Raw genomic sequence first — 24,644 nt, forward strand, 5'->3', positions numbered from 1 at the left:
TTTGCTTTCGGGGGCGTGTCCAGCCTGGGCCGGAGCTCCAGCCCCTCCCGGAACCAAGAAGGCATTTATTGCGCACGCGCGGAGAGGAGCCGCGGGGCACGCCGGGAGCAGGTGGGACGCACTACGGGATTTGGGAGGGCGGGCGGGAGGCACTCGGGGTGAGGGTGGTTGGACCGGAGCTGGGTAGGAACTGAGGTCGCGTGGAATGGGGCGCTGCTGCTGCAGGAGAATAGAAATCAGTATGATTCTTTCCCTTTAAATATCATACCGGTTGGGAAGAGGCCGGAAGTTGCATCTCTGGTCTAGTAACTTCTCAGCCTGGAAAATGGGATGTCGCGATCCCTTTAGGGGGCTCGTGGGAAGAACCTTTGATGCCCTGCGCGTCGGTGACCCGTCGGGCCAAGCCCATGCCCAAGCCTTTTCCTCTGAACTGTTGGCACATTCTTTGACCTGTGCACATTGCTCATAGTTTTCAGTCCTGCACCCCTAACGTGGTCCAGTGCTCCACCAGTGCCTCCTTATAAAAGCGGAGGCAGTGTGATATCTTTTGCATGGGAAGAGGTGCCCAACAAGCTTTGGTTAAGTGAATAACTTTTCTCAAACGTTTTTGAAACACTTGGCCTGATGAGGGTAGGCTTCTAGACCTTGAGCACGCAGCAGTGGACAGATGAATCCTCTGCAACCTTAGAGCGTCTTGTAGTGGGTTAATAGTTGGCATAGTCAATTACAGTGCCTTTAATCCCAGCACTCGGGAGGCAGAGCTGGGCGGATCTCTTTGAGTTCGAGGCCAGCCTGGTCTACAGAGTGAGATCCAGGACAGGCTCCAAAACCACACGGAGAAACCCTGTCTCGAAAAACAAAAACAAAACAAAACAAAAAACAAACAAGCAAAAAAAAAAAAAAAAAGAAAGAAAAAAGAAAGAAAGAAAGAAAAGAAAAGAAAAAAAGGAAGAAGAAGAATCGGAAGTTTTAACTGGTGTGTGTGTGTGTGTGTGTGTGTGTGTGTGTGTGTGTGCGTGCGTGTGTGTGCGCACGCAGGTAGAGGTGGTGGAGAGAAGATGCTGTGTGAACAAGCCCTGCTAGTGATGGAAGGAGTGTTCTAGCAGAGAGCAGGAGTGAGCAACGGGTTACTGTGGAAATTGAGGTTCCCTTTGAGTTTAGCCACATTAACAAAATAAAACTGACTCAGAAGGAAGTTTGAGGACAAGCTCTTTTAAGTTTGAAATAATAATTAAAAGAAAAAAAAAAAAAGCAGGACAGACAAGCTGAAAACTCTGACAGCCACCAGGAGAAAAGCAGACGGAGGAAAAGTCATGCCTTTTAAGCTAGGCTTGGAGGAAACAGGGAGAAAGCCCAGAACTTCAGGAAGAACATGCATAGAAGTGCCCAGCAGGACACTGAGTTCAGAGGGCACTCAGTTCCAAGCATATGTGTCTGAGGACAGGATTGTACCAGAGGCACCTGGTTAGATGTGGAAATAGAGCTGGCTTATTAAGAAAAGGAGAATGCAGGGACGAGGCTGGAGAACTCAGACAGAGGTAGGCTGGTCATTCCGGGGATGGAGGCGATCGGGATTTCCAGCAGAGATGATGCAGTGCGCAGGTGTCTTATGGGAGGAGGTTGTCACGGGAAGCTAAGCCCCATGGGAGTGTGAGGAGAGGAGGCAGCACCAGTGGATGGGAGAATTCAGTGGGCCAAACCGGGAATTTTCTGGTACTGGATACCAAGGCGGAAGAGGAAATTTTCCTAGAGGTCATTACAAAGGGAGACTGTCCTTCACTTGCTAAGTGTGGCAAGAGGCCTGGGCCACAGATCACCACCCTTTCTACACTCCACCTCATCATAACTGTAGTCCTTTACAAAGGGAGGGCTGGGGTTCTTGCTTAGTGCTGGATCGTGACTGCCTAGTGTATGTGAGGTCGTGAGTTGGATTCCCAGCCCTGCAAAATAGAAAACTTAAGCCCAAGCTTTCAGATGTCTCCGAGAGCATCAGGCAGGTTTTGTGGAATGTTTTGGGAAGGAGAAATTTAATTGCAGGGAACACGTCTAGGTTTGTCAGTTTGTGAACCACTTTGCTCAGAAAGCAAAAGTTACAAAAATTTTGGAGTTAAAGTTGGAGAAATTGCCTGTGAAGTATAAAGAATGTGGATTTCTTCCATAGTGGCTATTTAGGGGATCCCACCCCCTTAAGACTCAGATGAATATTTATGGTAGACTTGTATTCTTATACTGTAATTTTCCTCGTCACTTTTGAAAGATCCGTTGGCACCATGGAGCGTTGAATGGACTCAGATGCAGACAGGAGATCAGTGGAAGTGCCGATATCTTGCTAGTCTGTATGAAGTTCAAGATCGATTTGCTGGTTGCTTCTTAGGAATATGATTCACTTTCTTAATTCCATGTAGTGGTTCCAGATGAGGGTACAAAAACTATTTCAAGTGGGGGACAGCGTGCTGAAGGGTTGTGGGTGCTAAGTCACCTTGAGCCAATGAGAAGGAAGAGCACTTGTCCTTGTGGTGGAGTCTCCCCTAGGCCCTGTTCAGGAGTAGTCCAGGGCATCCTTCTCAGCATACTGTGTGATCCTTGCCTTGCTGCTCAGTGACTCTGTTGGTGAGTCATCTCTGGGATTGTCACCAGAGCCCTGGCTGCCTTCAATGCTTCTACCCAGGGAGCTGGGATGGCATTTGGAGGCCATAGACAATCTTGGGCTGGAGTTCCTCAAGTGCCTTCCATTTGTTTTTTGAGACAGTGTCTCTCCTTGTCCTGGAACTCACCAAGTAGGCTAGACTGGCTGGGCCGGTGAGCCCCCGGGGTCCTTCTGTTCTGTCTCTCCACAGCACAGGGCTTATAAGCATATGCCACCATGCCTGTGTGTTTTGCATGGTTTATGGAAATTGAACTCAAGGTTCCCATGCTTGTGTGGCAAGCACTTTCCTGACTGAGGCGTCTCAGTCCTTGGAATTTCATTGTTAAAAATAAGGTGGGAGAGCATGTACCTTGCAGTCCTGACAACCTGACTCCAGCCCCCCAGAACCTATATAAAGGGGGTGAGAGAATCACGTCCACCAGACTGTCCTGACTGCCACATACCTGCTGTGACATGCCCAGACCTGCACTTGTACACACAGTTCTTGCACACATGAGCAATAATAAATATATTAAAAATAAACTGCTCAGTCTATTTGGGGTAAGCCATATGAATTTTTTTAGTTATATACCTCTACAAAACTAGAAAAGGTCATTGCTTTTCATAATGCTGAGAAGTCATGGAGTCCTCAGTTCTGTTTATGTCGTCGTGAGCGACTCTCATGTCATGATTTTATTTTTCTGTTGTCTGTTCTCGCCCGTACATGAGCTAAGGAGAGTAGAGTCACCATGCACTGGCCACTGCCTCATCTCTTAGTTCTTGCTCTTCTTAGGAACTCGACACACACTTACTGACTGAGTAAACTGCCTTTTCTCTGTAGGCTGTGCTCCTTCTGGCTAGACTTAACGGCACACACTGTCATCCCAGGACCAGGCAGGCTAACGCAGGAGCATCCTGGAGAGTTTGATGACTCCCTGGGCCTCCCACTGAAACCTTGTCTCAAAAAGCAAACAAAAAGGGATTTGGGGATGGTTTAGTCGGCAAACACCGAGACCTGAATTAAGACTTCCAACCCCCCACGTAATTATTAAAACTGATTTTTTCGCACTGTGGAAGGGGACACAGGCAGATCCTAGGAGCTTGCTAGGTGGCCATTCTTGCCAATTGAGAGACCCTGTCTCAAAAAATAAGGTGGGGAACGATTGTGGAAGATATGCAATGTCAGCCTCTGGCACACACACACACACACACACACACACACACGCACGCACGCACACACGCACACACACGCACGCGCACACACACACACACGCACACACACACGCACGCACGCACACACACACACACACGCGCGCGCGCGCGCGCACACACACAGCACGCGCACACACACACACACACACGCACGCACGCGCGCACGCGCACACACACACACACACACACACACACGCGCACGCACACACACATGCGCGCGCACACGCGCACACACACACACACGCTCCTACATCCAGAGGCATACATCACATACATATACCAACAAAAAACAGAAAAAAAAAAATCAAGAGGTTCCTTTTAGTTAGCTGCCAACTTGGAAAACCACTGAATTCATTAGAGCTGATTTATGAGACCGTGGCTGAACAAAGCAGATGAACTCTGGCCCAAGGCCTGTGCAATCTTTTGGTAGCGCTCCCAGCTTTGGAAGCAGAGGCCTTGGGGAGGATGGGCACCCTGACCCAGCCAACTTGCCAGCCAGTCAATAGCAGTTGTCAGCGTTGCATCTGTGAGGTATCATTCTGACTGTCCACAGGCATCCCTTGCTCTCAGCTTAGTTAGATTGACCAGGTTTTCCAAGTATGACATTCCTACTGTGAAGCAGGCTGCAGAGCAAATACCAGAAAGCAGTTGGCTACCCCTGTACCCATCCTGCCACTGTTTGACTGGTAGGCATATTTTGCCAGGCAGGGTTAGTATTGTAGCATGCAGAATCCAACACTGAGTATTACAGACCACTGAGGTCTTTTCTCAAGAAGCAGCTTATATTCCACCTCCCGGCTCTACATAAGCTAGCCAGCAGGGCGAGTTTCCAGGCCCTTTGAGGTTGATTTCTCTGTGTCTGCCTACGCAGGTTTCCCTTACTGTTAGTTCAAGCCCAATGGGCAAGACACATGAACAGGTGCAAATTATTCCCACCCAGTGAGTGTGAAGAGTGGTGTAAGATTAAGTTTCTTGCTATAAAGGAAACCTCCAATTTCTAAAAGTAACCTAGTCATTAAGAAAAGAGTTAAGAACAAACTACTGTGGCAAGAGAGCTTTCACGGAAGGCCAGGGTGTTCCCACACGGCCAGTCAACACTCCGCGTGGTCCCCATTTTCTTGGGATGTGACTCCTCTGGCCACACTCCAGCAGAGCGGGGGAGGAGAATAGTGTACTTTGGAAGGGGTTGGGAAGTGTTTCTGAGATAGGAGTTGGGAGAGAAGGGTGGAGGCCTGGGCTCTGTGGAGGTTGAGAGCCCAGTGAGTCGGGTGGGAAGGTGAGCATGACTTTCCCACAACTGCAGAGAGAGGCTTTGCAGCCGAGCTCGGGACAGTCCTTCTCTCTGCCGTTCCTCAGATGCTTGTGCTGAGAGGAACCGCATCAAGGCGGGTGTGAGAGGAGAGTGTGTGTGGCACACGCTTGGTGTCGGTCTCTCCCTCCTCACCTCTTCTGTACCCAGGCAGCATGTGTGCTGGTGTCCAGTGGTGACAGCAATGAACACCAAGAGGGCTTGGTGGTGGAAGTCTATAGGGAAAAGTCCTCCATTCACTGGGAGAAAAGGGAAGGATCAGGCGTTCTAGGTCATCCTTGGCTACATATCCTGTCTTAGTGCCTTTGTGACTACACGTGTATTTGTGTGTGTGTGTGTGTGTGTGTGTGTGTGTGTGTGTGTGCATGTGCATGGATGTGTGAAGGCCAGGGACAGCCTCAGTTGGTGTTCCTCAGACATAATCTATCTTTTATTAATTTTATTATTTTAAATTATTTTTGCACAATTTTCCTTAAAAATTATTTATTTTTTCTAACTGTGTGTCTATGTGAGTGTATGCTGTGCGTGTGCAGGTGTTCATGGAAGCCAGAAGAGGATATTGATTCACCTTGGAGTTAGAGCTACAGGTGGTTGTGAGCTGTCTGAGGTGGGTTCTGGGAATCAAACCCAGGTCCTCTGGAAGAGCAGCAAGTTCTCATAACTGAGCCATTGCTCTAGTCTCATTTTTAATATTTAGAAGTGTGTGTGTGACAGTATGAGCATTCAAAGGACAGCTTTCAGGGCTGACTTTTCTCCTTCTACCTTGTTTTTAGGTTGCTCTGTATTCTTCAGGGTAGCTAGCCCTCAAGCTTCTAGGAGATTCTTTTGTATCTCACCATAGGCGAGCTGGGATTACAGCTATAAGTCTGTGCATCTGGCTTGTCCCCTGGGCCCTGGGAATTGAACTCAGGTCATCAAGCTTGCAAGACAAGGGCTTTTTCCTGCTGACTCACCTTAATGGTCCACTTTGTTTTTGAGGCAGGATCTCTTCCTGGACTGGAGCTCCCTGGGTAGGCTAGGCTGGCTGGCCGGTGGACCCCAGGGGCCTGCTCGTCTCTGCCTCCCCAGTGCTGGTATTGCAAGTGCTTGCCACCATGCCTAGGGTAGTTTTTAAACATGGGATCTGGGGATTTGGGTCATTGATTGCAAGCCTTCGCCAACTGAGACCTTTCTCTAGCTCCACCTCAGTGCCTTTCTTTGAGATCCCACTCTGACAGAAAAAGGATCACTGACTTATTATTACTAGATGGAGGAAAAAGTTCTGTTCTTGGTAACAGCTGAGGTGAGGTAGGGGGTCTGGCTCTCCCGAGGACCCCTGCAGCCACCTTGCTGTCAGGGACAGGAATGCCTTGCTGCTGTTTATGACCTGTCATCTGTGGATGTTGAGATGGGCTAGGAGGGTGGCCTTACCACAGTGGATAGAGGGACAGTGCTGGCCCTTCGTTAGGTCTACCTTCCACCACTCTCCGTGGAGAGGAAGGAATGCATGTAACCAGTGATGAGGTGGAAGTTGGAGATCCCCAGGTGGCCTCATTGCCTCATCTGCCAGGTGACAGGGTGCCCCATTAAGGCCTGTTGAGGATGGGACTCCCAGCGTCCCTGGGATGTTGCTGGTCCAGGTAGAGGTAGGGTCACAGTCTTTTGTGGGCTCTACTGGAACAGAGCCACGTTGTTCATTGTTGGTATTTCTGAGGTTGGAGAGTTGAGTCTGAGACCCAAGAAACCCCAGGAAACTAGCCCACTGCCATCTTATGCTCTTGATCCTGAGGTCTCTAGCCTGCCTGCCCTCCTCTTTCCATGTTTCAGAGTTTTAGCTTTGTTTTGTGTATACCATCGGGGTTTGGAGTTGACTAGAGGGAAAAGGACATCTCCGTCTTCTTCATGTAGGACAGTGCCACTTGAAACTCATTGGTAAGACATTTTTAATTATGCATATCTATGTATGTCTTTGCTGAGTATGCACATGCATGGGGACACTCATGGAGGCCAGAAAAGGGTGTCAGACCTCCCGGATCTGGAGTAACAGGCAGTTCTGAGCTGCCCAATGTGGGCACTGGGAACTGAACTCATCCTCTAAGCAATGCCCTTAACCACTGAGTCATCTCTCCAGCCCCTGGACCTTATTTTCACCAGGCTTAGAGGGACACACCTGTAATCCCAGCATTTGGGAGGATGAGGCAGAAAGATTTCAAATTTGAAGTTAGGCTGGGGTACATAGCTAGACTCTGTCTCAAACAACCAAATATGCACCCCCCCCAAAAGAACAGTAAATAAAACTTATTTTAAAATAGTTTCTACAAAGTACACTGGATCCTGAATGTGTAATTCCTGACAATCTTCTGGGTTTTTTTCTTAGATTATTATTTAAAATTTTTTGAATGTGTATTAAGTGTGCGTGTGTGTATGTCTGTTCATACATGCATGCCTGGTGCCCATGGAGGGTGGAGGGATTGGGATCCCTAGGAGCTGGAGTTACAGGTCAGCTGCCATGTGGGTGCTGGGAACTGAACCAGGTCCTCCGGGAAAGCAACAAGTGCTCTTACCACTGAGCCACCTCTGCAGCCCCTTCCTGGGTTATTTTTGCCCTATTCATTTATTTTTTGTGCAGGTGCATTTGAGTGGGCATGCGTGTGGAGGTCAGAGGAGAACCTGCAAGAGTGGCTTCTCCCCTTCCACCATCAGGCTCGGCTGCCAGTGTCTTTGCCCAGTGAGCCATCTTGCCAGCTCCCCCCGGCCCCGTCCTGTGGGTCTTAACAGTCCAGTGAAGACTCTTGAGTTCCCACTGTTGCCCGAGAAACATTAGTGCTAATGTGGTTATCGGAAAGTTGGGTACAAGGTAGAACATCGTCATATCTTAAGAATCCAGGATGTGGGCTGCGGAGACGGCTCAGTGGGTAAAGAGCTTGCCTTGCAAGGGTGAAGACCTGAGTTCAAGTCTCCAGAGTCTATGTAACAGTTGGATGTGGTAACATTGTATCTGTAATCCCAGGGCTCCTGCTGGAGATGGGAGCAGGAAATTGCTAGGAGCTCATGGGCCAGTTAGCCTGACTATACAGTAGGCAAACAACAGGAAACTGTCTCACACAGGTTGGGAGGTGAGGACAAAGGTTGTCTGTCCTCTGACCTTCAGTTATGTGCCATAGCATGCCCCCTCCCCCTCACCGCGCGAGAGCGCGCGTGCACACAGCTTTTTAAAATAGAAAAGGAAATGAAGAAGAACACAGGTGGTAGCTGCTTGCACTTAGTGGTTTGTCCACTAACCTGGGGCCAGATCCAACTTTCGAGCCTTTAGAGTTAAAATGCACACTGTTGAGCATTCCACAGATACCATCTGTCTGACAAAGCATCGCCGGGGGACAGCTGGAATTTACCTCCCCTGAATGCTCTCTCTGATGCCCCAGGACGCTCGCTGTTCTTTCTAGCCTGTCAGATCCTTCCCTGGTGTGGCACAGCGCTTGCTCTGGCTGGAAGTCAAATGTCGCATACGACTCCTCCATCCTTCTTTCCCCACCTGTAGAATGGGGTGAGCACAGAGCGAGTGTGGGAAGTGTGCTTGACACTCTGAGTAGCGGTCGTCACTGTCACACGGGTGATTTCCTGGTGCAGAAGCCCAACAGACCACGGTAAGGGCAGAGGTCCAGTCCTGTGCTCCATTTCTGTGATGTCAGAATTGAGGCAGAAGAGGTGCTTCAGTGAAGGTACCTGCTGCCAAGCCCAGCAACTCGAATTCTCTCCCCACGACCCACGTGGACAGATGTCCTCTGACGTCCACATGTGCGCGCGCACACACACACACACACACACACACACACACACACACACGCACACACACTCACACACTCACACACACATACACACACATACACACACATACACACACATACACACACACATACACACACACACATACACACAGAACATTTGTATATATGTCTGAACTAGGAGCTCACCTTTTTGGTTAGATTGGTATCATCTTGCTTCTGCCTGCCACTCCCCAAGTGCTGGGGTTGCCAGCATTTGCTACAGTAGCCAGCTTTTATGTGGTGCCGGGGATGGAACTCAGGTTCCCACACTTGTGCTTCGGGAACTTTTCCTACTGAGCCATCTGCCCATCTCAGGCATCATTTCTGTAAAAAACTTTGAAAATTTATTTGTGTGTGTGTGTGTGTGTGTGTGTGTGTCTGTCTGTCTGTCTGTCTGTCTGTGTAGGGGTGGGTATGTGAGAATGCGTATGTAACCTTTCCATCTCTCTTTCCATTGTGTGGGTCCTGGGCTTAAAACTCAGATCTTGGGGTTTGGCAGCCACCTGGGTGGCCCTCAAGTGACCTTTCTTTATTGACACTTTTGTAGTTAGTCAAGAACTACTTTGTTCTTTTTAGCATGGACTTGTGGGATAAAGACATTTGCATGGTTGTGGGGTGGAGCTGATAGTGAAGCCTCCTTTTAATGGTAGTCTGTATTTGAATAATTAGGTTACTTTTAAAAGAAAATGAAAGCTATAGTTTAAACCAAGAAACGTAACATTAAAACTGCTGTTCAGGGATTGGGGAGATAGGAGTCTGATCCCCAGAACCTATGTGAAAACCACAGGCGGTGGCAAGCTCTGCCATTCTAGTACGGAGGAGGCAGAGACTGCCCCCTGGGGCCCTCGGGCCAGCCAGCCTTAGTGTACTAGGGAGCTCCAGGCCAGGGAGAGATCCTGCCTGCCCTTGGGGTTGTCCTCCAGCCTCTGCCCACATGTGCAGGTGTGTGCACACACGTGTGGAAGGCCCTGCGATTCATGACTCCTGTGCTGCTTGTTCTGGTCTCAAGAGTTCCTTTCTCTTTACGACGTGGCATTTTATCTGTTTCTTAGACACACAGTGCTACAGGCAGAATGGTTAAAACAATAGAAATCTACCATCTCTGAGCTCCAGAGGCCCACACTTCATGAAACAGGGCATTAGCAGGGCTCTACTTCTCTTTCTGCTGCTGCTATGAAAACACCGACCAAGAGCAGCTGAAGCGGGGAGAGTATTTCAGCTCACAGGCCACAGCTCATCAATGGGTGAAGTCAGAGCAGGAGCGGGAAGCAGAAATCATGGAAGAATGCTGCTTTCTGGCCCCCTCACCGACCCATGCTCAACTAGCGTTCATATACAGCTCAGGACATCTGCCCAGGGATGGCTATGGCTATCAATATTAACCATCCCCAGAATAGGGACGTAACCTCCAAATCTTGCTGACAGAGATGAGATCCCAGCACAGTCAGGGGTGGCAAAATGACTGCTTGTGATTCAGTGGCCAACAGCTTGCTGTTTTATGCAATAGACTCTTGGGACATCCAGAGCTGGGTCATTTGCTTTAAATCCTGGTCACCCACTGATGACGGATGGCAGGGCGTTTGTCTTGCTTGCGTTTCTCCACATGGAGCTCCTCCAGACTGGAGAGGCCCCTCTGTTGCTGGGGGTGGGGCAGTACTAGCCTCTGGGGATGCCCCTTTCTGGGGCACACCCGGCTGTGGAAGTCAACAGGGTGTTGAATTGGCTCTGACGACTCTACCCTCTGGGCTGTGCCAGTTTCCTTCCCTTCTGTGGTTTGAATTTTTTTAGGTTTTTATTAAAAAAAATTAAGGGAGAGTGAGAGCAAGCACATGTGCGCATGAGGGAGAGAGAGAGAGGGAGGTTTGCACACTTGAGTGTGGTGTGTGTAGAGGTCACTGGGGCATTGGTTCCCCTGAAGCTGCAGTTATAAGTGATTGTGAGGCTGGGAACCGAACTCTGGTCCTCTGAAAGAGCAGCAAGCACTCCTAACCACTGAGCTGTCTCATCTGCCCCTTTGGGTCTCTCTTGAAAGATGTTAGAGTCATGGTCCTCCAGCTGGTGCTGAAGAAATGGGGCCTTCTCTCTGAGAAGTGGGGCCTAGTGGGAAGTCTTTGGATCAGTGGGGTAAGCCCTGGTCTCTCGTGGTCTTTTGCTCCCTCACCCTGAGGCGAGTGGTCCTGCTCTGCCACCCTTTTGTGCCGGCTTGTACTGCCGTAGCCTGAAGCAGTCGGGCCATAGGTGGTTAATTGTCTGAGAACTTTTGGTCCGTGAGCCAAAGTAAACCTTTTGTTCTTTTTGTGGTGTCTTAGTTGGTGTTCTCTCGTTGTGAGGAGACTCCGTGACCACGGCGACTTTTATAAAAGAAAGCATTCCATTGGAGCTGGCTTACAGTTTCAGAGGTTTAGTTCATTTTTTCTCATGGCAAGAAGCATGGTGGCGTGCCGGCAGACATGATAACGGAGAATTCTGTAACCAGATCCACAGGCAGCAAGGAGAGCCACTGGGCCTGGCTTGAGCTTTTGAAACCCCAGAGCTCATCCCCAGTGACATGCTTCCTCCGGCGAGGCCATACCTACTCCAACAAGGCCACCCCTCCTGACCCTGTCAGGAGCACTACTCCCTAATGGCCGAGCATCCCAATATAAGAGCCTGTGGGACCATTCCAATGCAAAGCACCACACTTGTAAGTTGATCATCTCAGATGTTTGTTGTGTGGAAGCTGACCAGTTGTGAGTCCTATTTAAACCCTGTTAACAGAATCCCAGTATCTCATAGGGCTGAACCCCAGAAGTGATACGGCATGAGGATGCGGGGTGGGGGGGGGGGGGGCAGTGGACGGTGTGTGTTGTACCCCAGGTCAGTAGGTGTCAGACAGTACATTCTTAGGTCATCAGCTAGAGAAAGAACCCTCCCAGCCAGGGTTCAGGCAGCACTGAGTAGACACCAGCCATCCCTGTTAGGCCTAGACTGTGCTCTTGGCTCATGGGATCTATTAAAATAGTGTTTTGCTAGGCATGATGGCATATACCTACAATCTGGGCTCTTCAGAGGTCAGTGGTTGAAGATCTGAAGCAGGAGGATCTAGAACAGTGGTTCTTAACTGTGGGTCACAACTCATTTGGGGGTCAAAGGACCCTTTCACAGGGGTTGCTTGAGACCATCAGAAAATACACTTAATTACCATCCATAACAGTACAAAATGACAGTTAAGCAGTAGCAATGAAAACAGTTTTATGGTTGGGGGTCACCACAACATGAGGGACTGTATTGAAGGTGGCGGTGTTAGGGAGGTTGGGAATGGCTGGGGAATTGCTGTGGAGGTCTTTGTGAAAGCAGCTGTGAGTGGGTGCAACAGAAGGAATCATGGCTGCCAAGGTGTTGAGTCCATTGGAAAGTTCGGCCTAAGTTTAGCAGTTACAGGAAGCATGGTGAACTCCGCCTTATATAAATATGAATGCGGGGCACAGAGCTGTCATCTTTGACTAGTTCCATGGAGTACAGGGCATCGGTAGGGGAAGGGACAAACTTTCTCCTCCCTTGGGTACAGAAACCCATTATCTTTGACTGCTGCTCTCGACCACGGAATGTACTGGCCATCACTGGTAGCAAAGATTTGCAGAACATCAACATCACACTACACATCCTCTTCCGGGCTGGTGGCCAGCTAGCTTCTTTGTGTCTGTACCAGCATCGGCGAGGACTATGATGAGCAGGTGCTGCCATCCATCACCACAGAGATCCTCAAGTTGGTAGTGGCTCGCTTTGATGCTGGAGAATTGATCACCCAGCGAGAGCTGGTCTCCAGGCAGGTGAGTGATGACCTCACAGAGCGAGCAGCAACATTTGGGCTCATCCTGGATGACATGTCCCGAAGGACACATCTGACTTCTGGGAAGTTCACAGGAGTGGTGGAAGCCCAGCACGTGGCTCAGCAGGAAGCAGAGAGGACCAGATTTGTGGTGGAAAAGGCTGAGCAGTAGCAGAAGGCAGCCACCACCATCTCTGCTGAGGGTGACTCCAGGGCTGCTGAGCTGATCAATCACGAGCTCACTGGCCACCGCAGGTGATGGCCTGATTGAGCTGCACAAGCTGGAAGCTGCTGAGGACATGGCTGACCAGCTTCCCTGTTCTTGGAATACCACCTACCTGGGTGCCAGTGGGACAGTGGGTGTTCCTTCAGCTTCCCCAGTGAGGCCATCCCTGCTTGCACCTTCTCAAGCCAACCAGGCCATGGCCTTGATTATTCTGAATGATGCTTTCCTTCTGCTCCACCCCAGAAATCACTGTGAAACTTCATGATTGACTTACAGTGAAGGAAATAAAAGTAAAATCACTTCAGAGCTCTAGTTATGAAAAAAAAAAAAAAAAACAAAACAATAAAAAAGGAAGATTGGGAACCACTGCCTAGAGTTGAGGCCATCCTGACGTATATAGCAAGAAGAAAGATGAAGCCAGGTGGTGGTGGCACACGCCTTTAATCCCAGCACTTGGGAGGTGGAGACAGGCCTCTGTGAGTTCAAGGCCAACCTGGTCTACAAAGTGAGTTCCAGGACAGGCTCCTAAGCTACACAAAAAATCCTGTCTTACACCCCCCCCCCCAAAAAAAAGAGGAGAAAGATGATTGAAGGGTGGGTCACAGTAGCTCTATATCTTTTATCCAAGTACTTCTGGAGAACTTGGGAGTGGAGACTTAAGAGATCCATGGATACAGGCCCCTAAGCCACCTTTCTGGCCCAAGAGGAAGAGATACATGGTCTGCCAGAAAATGTTGTGGTACCTTCACAGAGGACTCTCCTCCCACAAGTCCCCAAATTGGTTCTTCTGACTCTTTTTTTTAAATTGTCGTTTGTTCATTTATGACAGGGCCTCATGTAGCCCAGGATAGCCACTGTTACATAGCGAAGAATGAACATGAATTTCTCGTCTTCCCGCCTCTACTTTCTGAGTGCTGGGTAGTGGAGTGTGCCACTGTGCCTGGTTTATGTTATGCTGGGATAGAACTTGGGCTCTGTGCATGCTAGACAAACACTCCGCCAACAGAGCCACATCTCCAGCCTATGTCCTTACAACCCAGAGGCAGAAACAAGTGTGTGTGTGTGTGTGGAGGGGGAGGGGGGTTTGCTGCATTAGGTTTTGGGAACTGAGCTGTTAGCTTGTTTACGGTCAGAGGGGAGGTCCCATCATCTCAGTGGGTTGAGCGCTGACCTTTTGTTGTATTACTGAGGTATTGCCAGGCCAGTTTCCCAGCTGCTTACCTGAGAACTCTGGCTATGGAGGTCAGAGCTAATGGCCTCACTCTCACTTGCCTTATCAAGCTATGTTTAGACCAGTCCCTTGAGCTCTGTAGTCCTGGAGAGTGGCCTCCATGGGTGCCTCCTGCGAAATGGGTTTCCGGCGGAGTGGAGAACCTCACATTTAGGTCATCTGAATGGTCTCAGGTGTGTGTTTGTGTATGTATGGGTACATGTGTCTGTGGGTATGCCTGTGCCTGTCTATGTGTGCATGTGTAAGTCAGAGTACAGCCTTGGGTGTTGTTTCTTAGGCCATTTCCACTTCTTTTTCGAGACAGGGTCTCTCACCACCCTGGAACTTACTTGCCTGTAGACTGGCCAGCAAGCCCCAGGGATCTGCCATTTCCACGTCCCCAGCTGTAAGGCTACACCACCACACTTGGCTTTTTAACGGTGTTCTGGGGACCAAACTCATGTCCTTGTGCTTACAAGGCAAGTTCTCCACCGACTGACTGAGCCATTGTCTTAGTTTTGCATCTTGTTGCTGTAATAGAATATTTTGGCAAAAACAACCTGTGGGAGAGAGGGTTCATTTTAGATAACAGTTCCAGGTCAGAGTGCCTCATTGTGGGGAAGTCAGGATGGCAGGAGCTTGAAGCAGCCAAGAATAAAGAACAGTCAATGAGTGCACGCTAGTGTTCAGCTCACTTTTTCCACTCTTAGAGACAGGATCCCCTACCTAGGGAATGGTGTCACCCACAGTGGGAAGATCTTCCCACCTCAATTAACATAATCAAGATAGCCACCCCACTCAAGACACATGTAGACAGTCCAACCAGTATAGACAGTCCCTCATTGAGACTCTCTGCCCAGGTGACTCTAGCCTGTGAGGAGTTGACAGAACTAGCCAGGCAGCCGTCTCATGAGGCCCACACACCCCACTCTTCGGGGCAGAGTCTCTGGTACCCTAGGCTGTTCTCAGACTCACTGCTTCCGCCTCCTGAATTCTGGGATTACAGCTGTGCACTGCCATGCCTGGTCTGATCAAACCCAGGTACTCTGCCAACTGGACCACATCTGCTGCCAGGTTATCTAAATCTTGATGTTGACAGAAAACATGGGGCTCTCGGGTCAGAGAGAGAGGACTCTTGTTCATGGCACAGCCAATGGCACTTACTGTTTTTACCAGTTCCTCTCATCCCCAAAGTCCCAGGGGTCAGGGCTGTGTGGCTCAGAATTGGTACGCATACATGTGTTTGTGTCACAGCTGTAGAACCCCAATTTTAGGTAATCCAAACCTGTATATTAGGACCCTGAGCAACTTTCCTGGAGGGAGACCCTCTCTTCATTTTACCAGACAGTAAGCAGAGCGGCCTGCTCTGCTGGCAGGAGGTCCCGTCTCTGTCTTGCTCAGCCGCTTGAAAGATGGCTTAAAACAGCAGCAGCTACCCACCACCTCTGCTCATAATGCATGCAGAATCTGTACGAGACAGCACATAGGGACAGGCCTTCTCCCAGATGATTGTGATCGAGGGACCTAGGTTCCTGCTCGCTGTGCCTCATCTAAGAAGGAAAGTGTGGGGCTGGAGAGGTGGTTCTGGGTGCTTACTTTAAAAGCATGAGGACCGGAGTTTACATTACCCCGGAACTTACATAAAAAGCTGGACACACTCTGGTCATGGTGGTACATGCCTTTAATCCCAGCACTCCAGAGGCAGAGGTAGAAGCAGGTAGATCTCTGTAAATTTGAGACTAGCTTGAGATCTATACAGTGAGTCCCAGGCCAATTAGAGATATACAGTGAGGCCAAAAAAGCTGAACACAGTGGCCCTTGTTTGTAATCCTGACACTGAGGAGGTGGAGACAGATCCCTGGAGCTCATTTGCCAGCCCAGTCAAGCCAAATCAGTGAGGTCTCAGTTCAGTGAAAGACCCTGTCTCGTAAATAAGGTGGAGAGTGACTGGGGAAGACACCTTGTAGGCACACAGACAGATAGATAGACAGGCAGACAGACTCACATGAGGAAGAGAGACATAAGAGAGAAACAGGTATGCATGAAGTAGTCTTTCTTCCAAATCTGGAAAACTTGGCTGCCTTAGATCATTTTCTAAGCCTCACATGTCTTCACAGAAAACAAGCAACTGTTTGCACATTTGCCCAAGATGAAAGGTTATGGCCAAGGCAAGTCTGGAGCTGTATGTGTTGATGCCAGCAGGTCATAGACTCAAGGAGTGAACAGGGATCTTGTGCTTATTTACTTATTTGGCATTGCTAATGACCCATCCTCAGCGGCTGAGGTCGCCATGTGATAAGCTTTAGCAACACGGGGGAATGTGTGGGAGTTATTAGATTAGCTCATGTTTATTTTGAACCTACCTTGTTACTTAAATAGTGACAGGTGAAAGGTTTTTCTTTTAACTTATCTAAAAATGATCCAAACTTTAAAAGAATTCTTTTATTTTAGATTTTCTTCTGTGTGCGTCTGTGTGTGGGCTTGTACATGTGTGTGCCAGTGCCCATAGAATTCAGAAGAGGGCACTGGATTCCCTGACGCTGGAGTTATAAGTTGTCCTGAGTGCAATATACTTTTAACTAGTAAGCCATCTGTGGTGGTTTCAGTAAGAATGGCCCCCATAGGCTCATTTATTTGGATGTGTAGTCACCAGGGAGAGACACTGTTGGAGAAAGATTAGAAAGTGTGGCCTTTTTGGGGAAGGTGTGGTCTGGTGGAGGAAGTATAGCATTGGAGGTGAGCTTGGAGGTTTCAAAGCCCATGTCAGGTCCGCTCAATCTCTCTCTCCCCCCTTCTCTGTCTCTCGGCCTACAGATCAGATATAGTTCTTAGCTGCTTCTCCAGCACCACACCTGCCTGGCACCATGCTCTCTGCTGCCATGCTTTCCTCTGTAAGAGTTGCCATGGTCATGATGTCTCTCCACAGCAATAGTATAGTGACTAAGACACCATCTTTCCAGCTACAGCCATTCTTGAATTAACGTTAGAAGTGGTTTTCTTAAAAGTTTTGTCAGTGAAATATGATCACACTGATCTTTCTAGAATAATGGTACTTTGGTTTATAGTGTGTAAGTAAACTAAAGAAAAAGGGCAGAGAGTTTCCAAATGTTCCTTTGATTGCCACATGGTCCTAGTTTTTAAGGTCTTAGTTTTACATTATCAATTATTATTATTGGTTTTAGATTCTATGTTTTTATCATATATACTTGTTTGTGTATGTGTGTGGAGGGGCTACATACCATAGTGTGTGAGGGGTCAGAGCACAACTTGGCGAAGTTAGCTCTCTACTTCGACTGTGTGGGGCCAAGGGATTCAACTCAAGGCCTCATGCTTGTGTGGCAGACACTCTTCCTGCTGAGCCATCTCTCCAGTCCATTTTCATCTTTTTACCTGGTCGCCTGTGTTAGTTTGTTGCTCTTAGTTAACTTCTTGTCCTGACCAAAATACTCAAGGAAACAAGTTCAGGAGTGAAGGTTTCTTGTGGTTCGCAGTTTCAGAGGATTCAGCCCATACAGGGAGGGTGCAGCAGAGGGCTCAGTCCATCATGGCAAGGGGGATATAGCTGAGTGGCTCATGTCACATGGGACAGGAAGTGGAGAAAAGGGGATGTAGGAGAGTCAAAGGACAAGCTCCCAGTGATCTCCTTCTTCCAGCCAGGCCTCACCTCCCACCATTCACTGCTTCCCACTGTGCCATTGTGCTCCGAGTTCATCTAATCCTTTCCTTAGGTCAGAGTCCCTGTGATCTCATGGTCTCTGCACACACCTCCTAGACGTACTCAGAGGGGTGCCGCTGTTCTCCTGGGTGTTTCTTCATAGCGCTGACAACCAGCATTCACCACCTGGCCACTGAGATGACAGCCTGTGAAAGACTTGTTGTGTAAGCCTACTGTGTGAGCTCCATCCCTGAAAACCACCCCACAGCTGTCTCCTGACCTGTCTCACTCACATGCATGCACTAATGAATAAATAAACAAGAAGCCATCACAGGATCACACATACAAGGCCAATTCATTTTTAAAGAAAACAGGGTCAGTGAGGTGGCTTATAGGTAAAAGCACTTGCTGCTAAGCTTGGTGACCTTAATTGCATCCCTGACTCATGGTTGAGAGAGACTGGACTCTTATAGGCTGTCCTCCGACCTCCACATACCCCCACCCACCCTCAAAATAAACAAAATAAAATTTAAAAACTTACAACTGTAAACTATTACACTTACAACACTGATCTCTAAATATAGGGAAAATTAAGCGTAGAAGGTAATATGAATATCATTTGTTTGTGTGCTTGTTTGTAGTTAAACCATACTTTTTGGAAAGCTATACTTTGTACTTTCCCTCTACAGTTATGACCTTTAAAGCAAATGGAAATTCTGAGCTTTGTAATACTTATTTGATAGAATATATGTAACTCTAAAATGATTCAGGTTTTTAAAATTATTCCCCACCCAAGTGCCTGTTCAATTTCCAGCCAAACACAAAATCAGCCCATATAGACAAGTGGAATAGAACTGAGGACCCAGAAATAAACCCACACAGCTACAGCCACTTAATTCTGACAGAGGTGTCAGAAGCATGCATTGGTTGGGAAAGCTGCAACAGGCAAGACAATAAAACCAAACATGCAGCTCTCACCTTGCACAAACCTCAGTGTAAGTCCTGAAGCTTAGAGAAGGCTGGAGGGGAAAGCTTTGAGAAGCAAGCAGGGGCTTGGAAGCTGGTCTGTGAAGAGCATGAGTTCAGTTCCCAGCACCCATGTCTGGCGGCTCTTAAAAGGCTGTAACTCCAGTTCCAGCGGGTCTGATGCCTCTGACCACTACCACTGCACATAAAGATACAGGAGTAGGCACCTGAGAAGGACTCCAGAAGCACAGGAAATAATCCCAAGAATTGACAGGTAGGATGAAATGCATTTGGAAGTACAACAGAGGAAATGGCCGAGGCTACAGAATTGGAAAAAAAAAAAATCTTTACCAACATCCAACAGAGGACCGATATGTAGAATATATAAATGGCTGGGAAAAGTACCAGAAAAAGCCAATCACCTGGTTAATAAATGAAAAGATGCTGGGCACATGTGGCCAATACATATTTGAAGAGTAGAGCCAACATCCTTAGCCATCAGGGAACTGTAGAGTAAAGCTGATTGATACTCTGTCTCACAGGGGCACTGAGATGGATCAGTGGTCATAGTACTTGCTGCTAAGCCTGAAGACTTGGGTTCAATGCCCAGGACTCACGTGGTGGAAGGAAATCTGAGATTCCATCTCCCTTTAGTCAGAATGGTTTTCATGAAGAGGAAAATGGGCAGTCAGTGCTGGTGAGGACGTGGGGAGAAGACAGCCATTGTTTGCTCCAGTGGGGATGTACACTTGCGCAGCCACCACGGCAATCAGAAGGGAGGTTTCTCAATTAAAGACAGAAATCATCCAGCTAAACTAGTCTTGAATGTACATGTGAAGGACGCTAGAGCAGTGGTTCTCAACCTTCCCAATGCTGCGACCCTTTAATACAGTTCTTCCTGTTGTGGTGACCCCCCCAACCATAACATGATTTTTGCTGCTATTTTATAGCTGCAATTTTGCTGCTGTTATGAACTATAATGTAAACATCTATGTTTTCTGATAGTCTTAGGCAATCCTTGTGAAAGGGCCATTTATTTCCCTCAAAGGGGTTGCAATCCATAGGCTGAGAAACACTGCTCTAAATCAGCATTCCACAGAGACTGCTCAACACAGTATCTCTCCCATTGCATCCATATTCCTGCAGAAGATAGACTGTTACTCTTTTCTGACTAAATCTCTCTCTTACACACACACACACACACACTGTGGTGTATGGTATTTGTAGTGTGGTATGGTATGTGGTGGTGGTGTGTTTGGTGTGGTGTGGTATGGTGTATGTGTGTGTGTGTGTGTGTGTGTGTGTGTGTTTGTGGTGTGGTATGGTATGTGGTGGTGGTGTGTTTGGTGTGGTGTGGTGTGTGTGTGTGTGTGTGTGTGTGTGTGTGTGTGTGTGTGTGCCTTGCATGTGTTTGGAGGTGTTTGAAACACAACCTTCAATGTCACTCCTCGGGTACCTTCCCCTTTTTTGAGACAGGGTCTCTTAATACCTGGAACTTTGCTAAGTAGACTAGGCTAGCTCTCCTTTGAGCTTCTAAGGATCTGCCTGTCTCTGCCTGCCATACTGCCACTGGGGTTCTAGGCATATACCACTGTACTGACTGTTCTCCCTCCCTCCCTCCCTCCCTCCCTCCCTCCCTCCCTCCCTCCCTCCCTCCCTCCTCCTTCCCTCCCTCCCTCCTTCCTTCCCTAAAATCACTTCTAAGTTGACTCATCAGTTTTAAACTACATCTATTTCTTTATTATCTGTGTGTGTGCTATGCCATAGCACGTGTGTGGAGGTCCAGGACTACTGAGGGTCGGCTCTCCTCTTTCACTATGTGGGTCCCAAGGGTCACACTCGGGGCAGCATGCCTTGGGCCATCTCCCCAGCCCCAACTATTTTTTTAATTTAAAAATTACCTCTATATGCATGTGGTGGGGGTACACACTGGAGGTCAGAAGACAACTTTCAGGAGTTGGTTTTTCCTTCCATTGTGTGGGATCATGGACTCAAACTGAGGTTGTCCTGCTCAGGGGTAAGGGCGTTTCCTTTCTGAGGCCCCTCACCACCCCTGTGCTGGCTGTTTATGTAGATTCTAGTGGTCCAAACTTAGGTTTTCGTGCTTATGAGGCAAGCGCTTTATCAACTGAACCATTCCACGTCCCCATCTTTCACTTTTTCGTTTTGTTTTTAATTTTTTAAAAAGTTAGTATTATTGTGTATGAGGAGTATAAATGTGCCACAGTGTGCATATAGAGACCCAGAGAATACTCCTGTGGAATCAGACCCCCCCCCCCGCCCGCCCAGCCCACCCCTTTTGTTTTTCCAAGGCAGAGTTTCTCTGCCTAGCCCTGGCTGTTTTCCCCCTTTATCTTCAGTCGGGCTCTGGAATTGAACTTGGGTCTTCAGGCTTGCACAGCAAGTGCCTGTGGCAGGCAGAGCCATCTCGCTGGCCCCTATCTTTCTCTGTATGTAATACCCCCGGGTGTAGATCTGAACCACTGAGTGTTTGTAAGTGTGAGAAGGCCACATACACAGAGCAAACAGGTACAGTAGGCATCTTTTCACACAGTCACTGTCTTCATCTGTGAATTCGATGTTGACCAACAGGCATGGACGACAGAATACAACAGTTTGTGTCTAGATCAACTGACCAAAGTGCCAGGATCAGAGGTTCCTAGGAACCCGGCCCCGTGTTTGTCTTTGCAGGGGTTCATGAGTTGTAATTCATTGTTGATAGCCAACTTCGTAGACACAAACTACTCGAACAGCCAAAATCAACTGTAGTTACATGTTTTTCTCGAGCTGATATAGATCTGTGTGATGTGAACATGTGTTTCCCATGTTTGTGGGAATGTCAGGCCCTGGCCTTTCATGAGCCATGCTGCTTCTCTGCCTCAGAGGCCAGCCTTGCTGGGTTCCTAGCTGTGCAGCTGGGAACTCTGCCAAGTGGAGAGATAGCACCAGCTTGGGAAGTTGCAAAGTCCTGGAGTGCTGTGGCAGCCTGTCTGTCGCCACTTTCCTTGGTTCCTGAATTTCTGTTGCTCAGAGGACCGGAATCTGGAAGCCTCCTGGCTCTGGTGACACTCAAAACCCCTAAGCATGCTGGGGCCTGGGCCGCTGTGGCCCTCGGTTCTAAGGGAGGGCTTTGGAGGGGCTGTTGAGTATCTGGCTGCAGCGATGTGGCGGCCACCAGGGAACCGGGTGCTCCAGCAGGTACCCGCCTGGACAGGTTTCGTAGATGGGAGGTTTAAAGACCTTCCTGAGCCCCAGGCACTCTTCTCTTTTCAGAGCCCTGCCTGAGCCTGTACATGAGGGTGTGCCCAGTCTAAATTCAGCTGAACTGCCTGTAATTCAGAGATATTGAGTTGCTGTTGAATGCTACAGTTTATAGATATTTAAATATTAATTTTGGTTTTAAAATTTTTGTTGTTGGGAAACAATAAGGTTTTCTTTATGTCTCCTTCCTTCTTTCCTTCCTTCTCCCTCCTGCCCATCTCCTTCCTCACCTCCCTTCCTCTCTCCCTCTCTTCCCTCCCTCTTGCCCTCCCTCCCCCTCCCTCCCACCTTTCCTTCCCTCCTGTTTGTCCTTCCTTTACCCCTCCCTCCCTGCTCTATTCATTCCCTCTCCCCTCCCATTCTCCCTCCCTCTGTGATGCCTTTTGGGGTGCTGTGGTCCAGCCTCATGCTTTCCAGGCAGGCACTGTACCTCTCTCCCGCTCTCAGTTTTCACACCTCTCCTGCGGCCCTGCGATGTTGTTGCGGGACTGCTTTGCTAGTGTGTCTCCAGGGGATGCAGGTTGCCCCCAACCCTGCTGTCAGCCAGCAAGCAGTCCTGATGCCTCTGACACATCTCATGTAGCCAAGTTGCTGGATGTAGAAGAAAGCAAGCACGTAGTGTGTTTTCCTGTGAGGAACCCTTTAACGGGAGAGGCAGACGGGGCCAGAGCTCAGCCTGAGGGAGGAGGCATGAGATTGAAGTTGTCCTACATTGGGAATCTCTGACCTGCTTCCTGAAGGGTCCCATTGTTGGAGGGTGGAGAGCCTAGCAGTGAAAGGGTGTAGTACAAACTTGGTGACCGTGTGGGAAGCCGTGAGCTGTGATTGGAGCTGGAACGATGCATGGAAAGTGGGTTGTGATGGTGCGGACTCCCAGGCTGGGCTGAGTGTGGGAGGAGCGTGGGTTAGGATAGTGAGGACTCCCAGGCTGGGCTGAGTGTGAGAGGAGTGTGGGTTAGGATAGTGAGGACTCCCAGGCTGAGCTGAGTGTGGGAGGAGCGTGGGTTAGGATAGTGAGGACTCCCAGGCTGGGCTGAGTGTGAGAGGAGTGTGGGTTAGGATAGTGAGGACTCCCAGGCTGAGCTGAGTGTGGGAGGAGCGTGGGTTAGGATAGTGAGGACTCCCAGGCTGAGCTGAGTGTGGGAGGAGCGTGGGTTAGGATAGTGAGGACTCCCAGGCTGAGCTGAGTGTGGGAGGAGCGTGGGTTAGGATAGTGAGGACTCCCAGGCTGAGCTGAGTGTGGGAGGAGCGTGGGTTAGGATAGTGAGGACTCCCAGGCTGGGCTGAGTGTGGGAGGAGCGTGGGCTGTGATGGTGCAGACTCCCAGGCTGGGCTGAGACAAGCTCAGACTCCTTCCAGGCATGTGACTTGATTCTGGTGCCCCAACTGCTGAATGCTGTTTGGATTTATTTGCTGTGCTTCAGTATGTAGCTGGAAAATAACCACATGATGCTGGGAGTTGAGCCCAGGTGCCCCATTCATGCTGAGCATGTGCTCTGCTGCTGAGCCCCATCTCCAGAGGAGGTTCCCATCTTTTCAAGGTCCTACCTCCCTTCCATACCACTACACTGGGGCCAAGTTTTTAACATATGCAGCATCAAGGGACACCACCCATGTCTGAACCATGCTAGTCTAGATATGTGCTGTCACTCTTGGTGCACGTGTTCTTTGTGTGTATTATATGTGTATGTGTGTGTGTGCTCATGTATATGAGAGAAGTTGCATTCATGCCATGCTGTGCATGGATGTCAGAGGACAACCTCAGGGGTTGGTCCTCAACTTCCACATTTTATTTATTTTATTTTGTATTTATTTTTAAAGATTTATGTCTATGTATGTGTACGTGTCTCTATCTGTGTATTCCACATGTGTACAGGTGCTCAAGCTGGACAGAAGAGGGTACTGGGTCCCGTGAAGCAGGATTACAGATGTTTGTGAGCCATCTTATGTGGAACTTAAGAGCAGAACTCTGGTCTTTTGGAAGTGTCAAAAGTGCTCCTAACTGCTGAGCCACCTTGTTATCCCCTCTGTGTATGGCAGGCTAGCTGGCCTGCAAGCTTCTGGGAGTCTCTTGTCTCTACTTCCTATCTCTTCACACAAGCACTGGAATTACAGATGTTCACTGCCAAGCCTGGCTTTCTATGTTGTCTGAGGAGCTGAGCTCACAATCTTGCTCTTGGACAGTAAAGCATTTTACCCACTGAGCAGTCTCCCTTGACTGCTTTCTTATTTCTTGTGAGATTGCTGAAGAAGCCAGGCCATGCCTCCAGTAGACTTCCTTAGCCTCTGACCTTGGCTGGTACCTCTGGTGTTACTGAACTTGGCTTCACACACTGTCAGAGCAGATACACTGGAAGTCCTGGACCCGATGCATTCATTAAGATTGGCTGGTGCATTTGGATGCTGTCAGCCATGGCTGCATTGGTGTCTCCACCCTAAGCTCTCTGCCGGTCTCTTACCCGATGGTTTTAGTACTCTGTTATTCAGTGTATTCCCTCCATTCATGATTTCAGCAGGCTTCTCTGAATGTCTTAGTTAGGGTTTCCATTGCTGTGAAGAGACACCATA

General features: G+C 48.9%; 1 protein-coding gene and 1 pseudogene across 1 annotated transcript in view; both read left to right on the plus strand.

Annotated features, from left to right (window-relative positions):
* Nucleotides 1-46: 46 nt before the first annotated feature.
* On the plus strand, nucleotides 47-13,142 carry LOC118592903 (annotated as a pseudogene).
* Nucleotides 78-24,644, plus strand: part of C11H2orf76 (chromosome 11 C2orf76 homolog) — a 61,043-nt gene continuing 36,476 nt past the window's right edge. The window contains exon 1 of the mRNA XM_036201829.1: nucleotides 78-111. The gene's annotated coding sequence lies outside the window, so the exon portion shown is untranslated. The remainder of the gene's footprint in view (nucleotides 112-24,644) is intronic.

Source organism: Onychomys torridus, chromosome 11, assembly GCF_903995425.1.
Source record: "Onychomys torridus chromosome 11, mOncTor1.1, whole genome shotgun sequence".
NCBI lineage: Eukaryota > Metazoa > Chordata > Mammalia > Rodentia > Cricetidae > Onychomys > Onychomys torridus.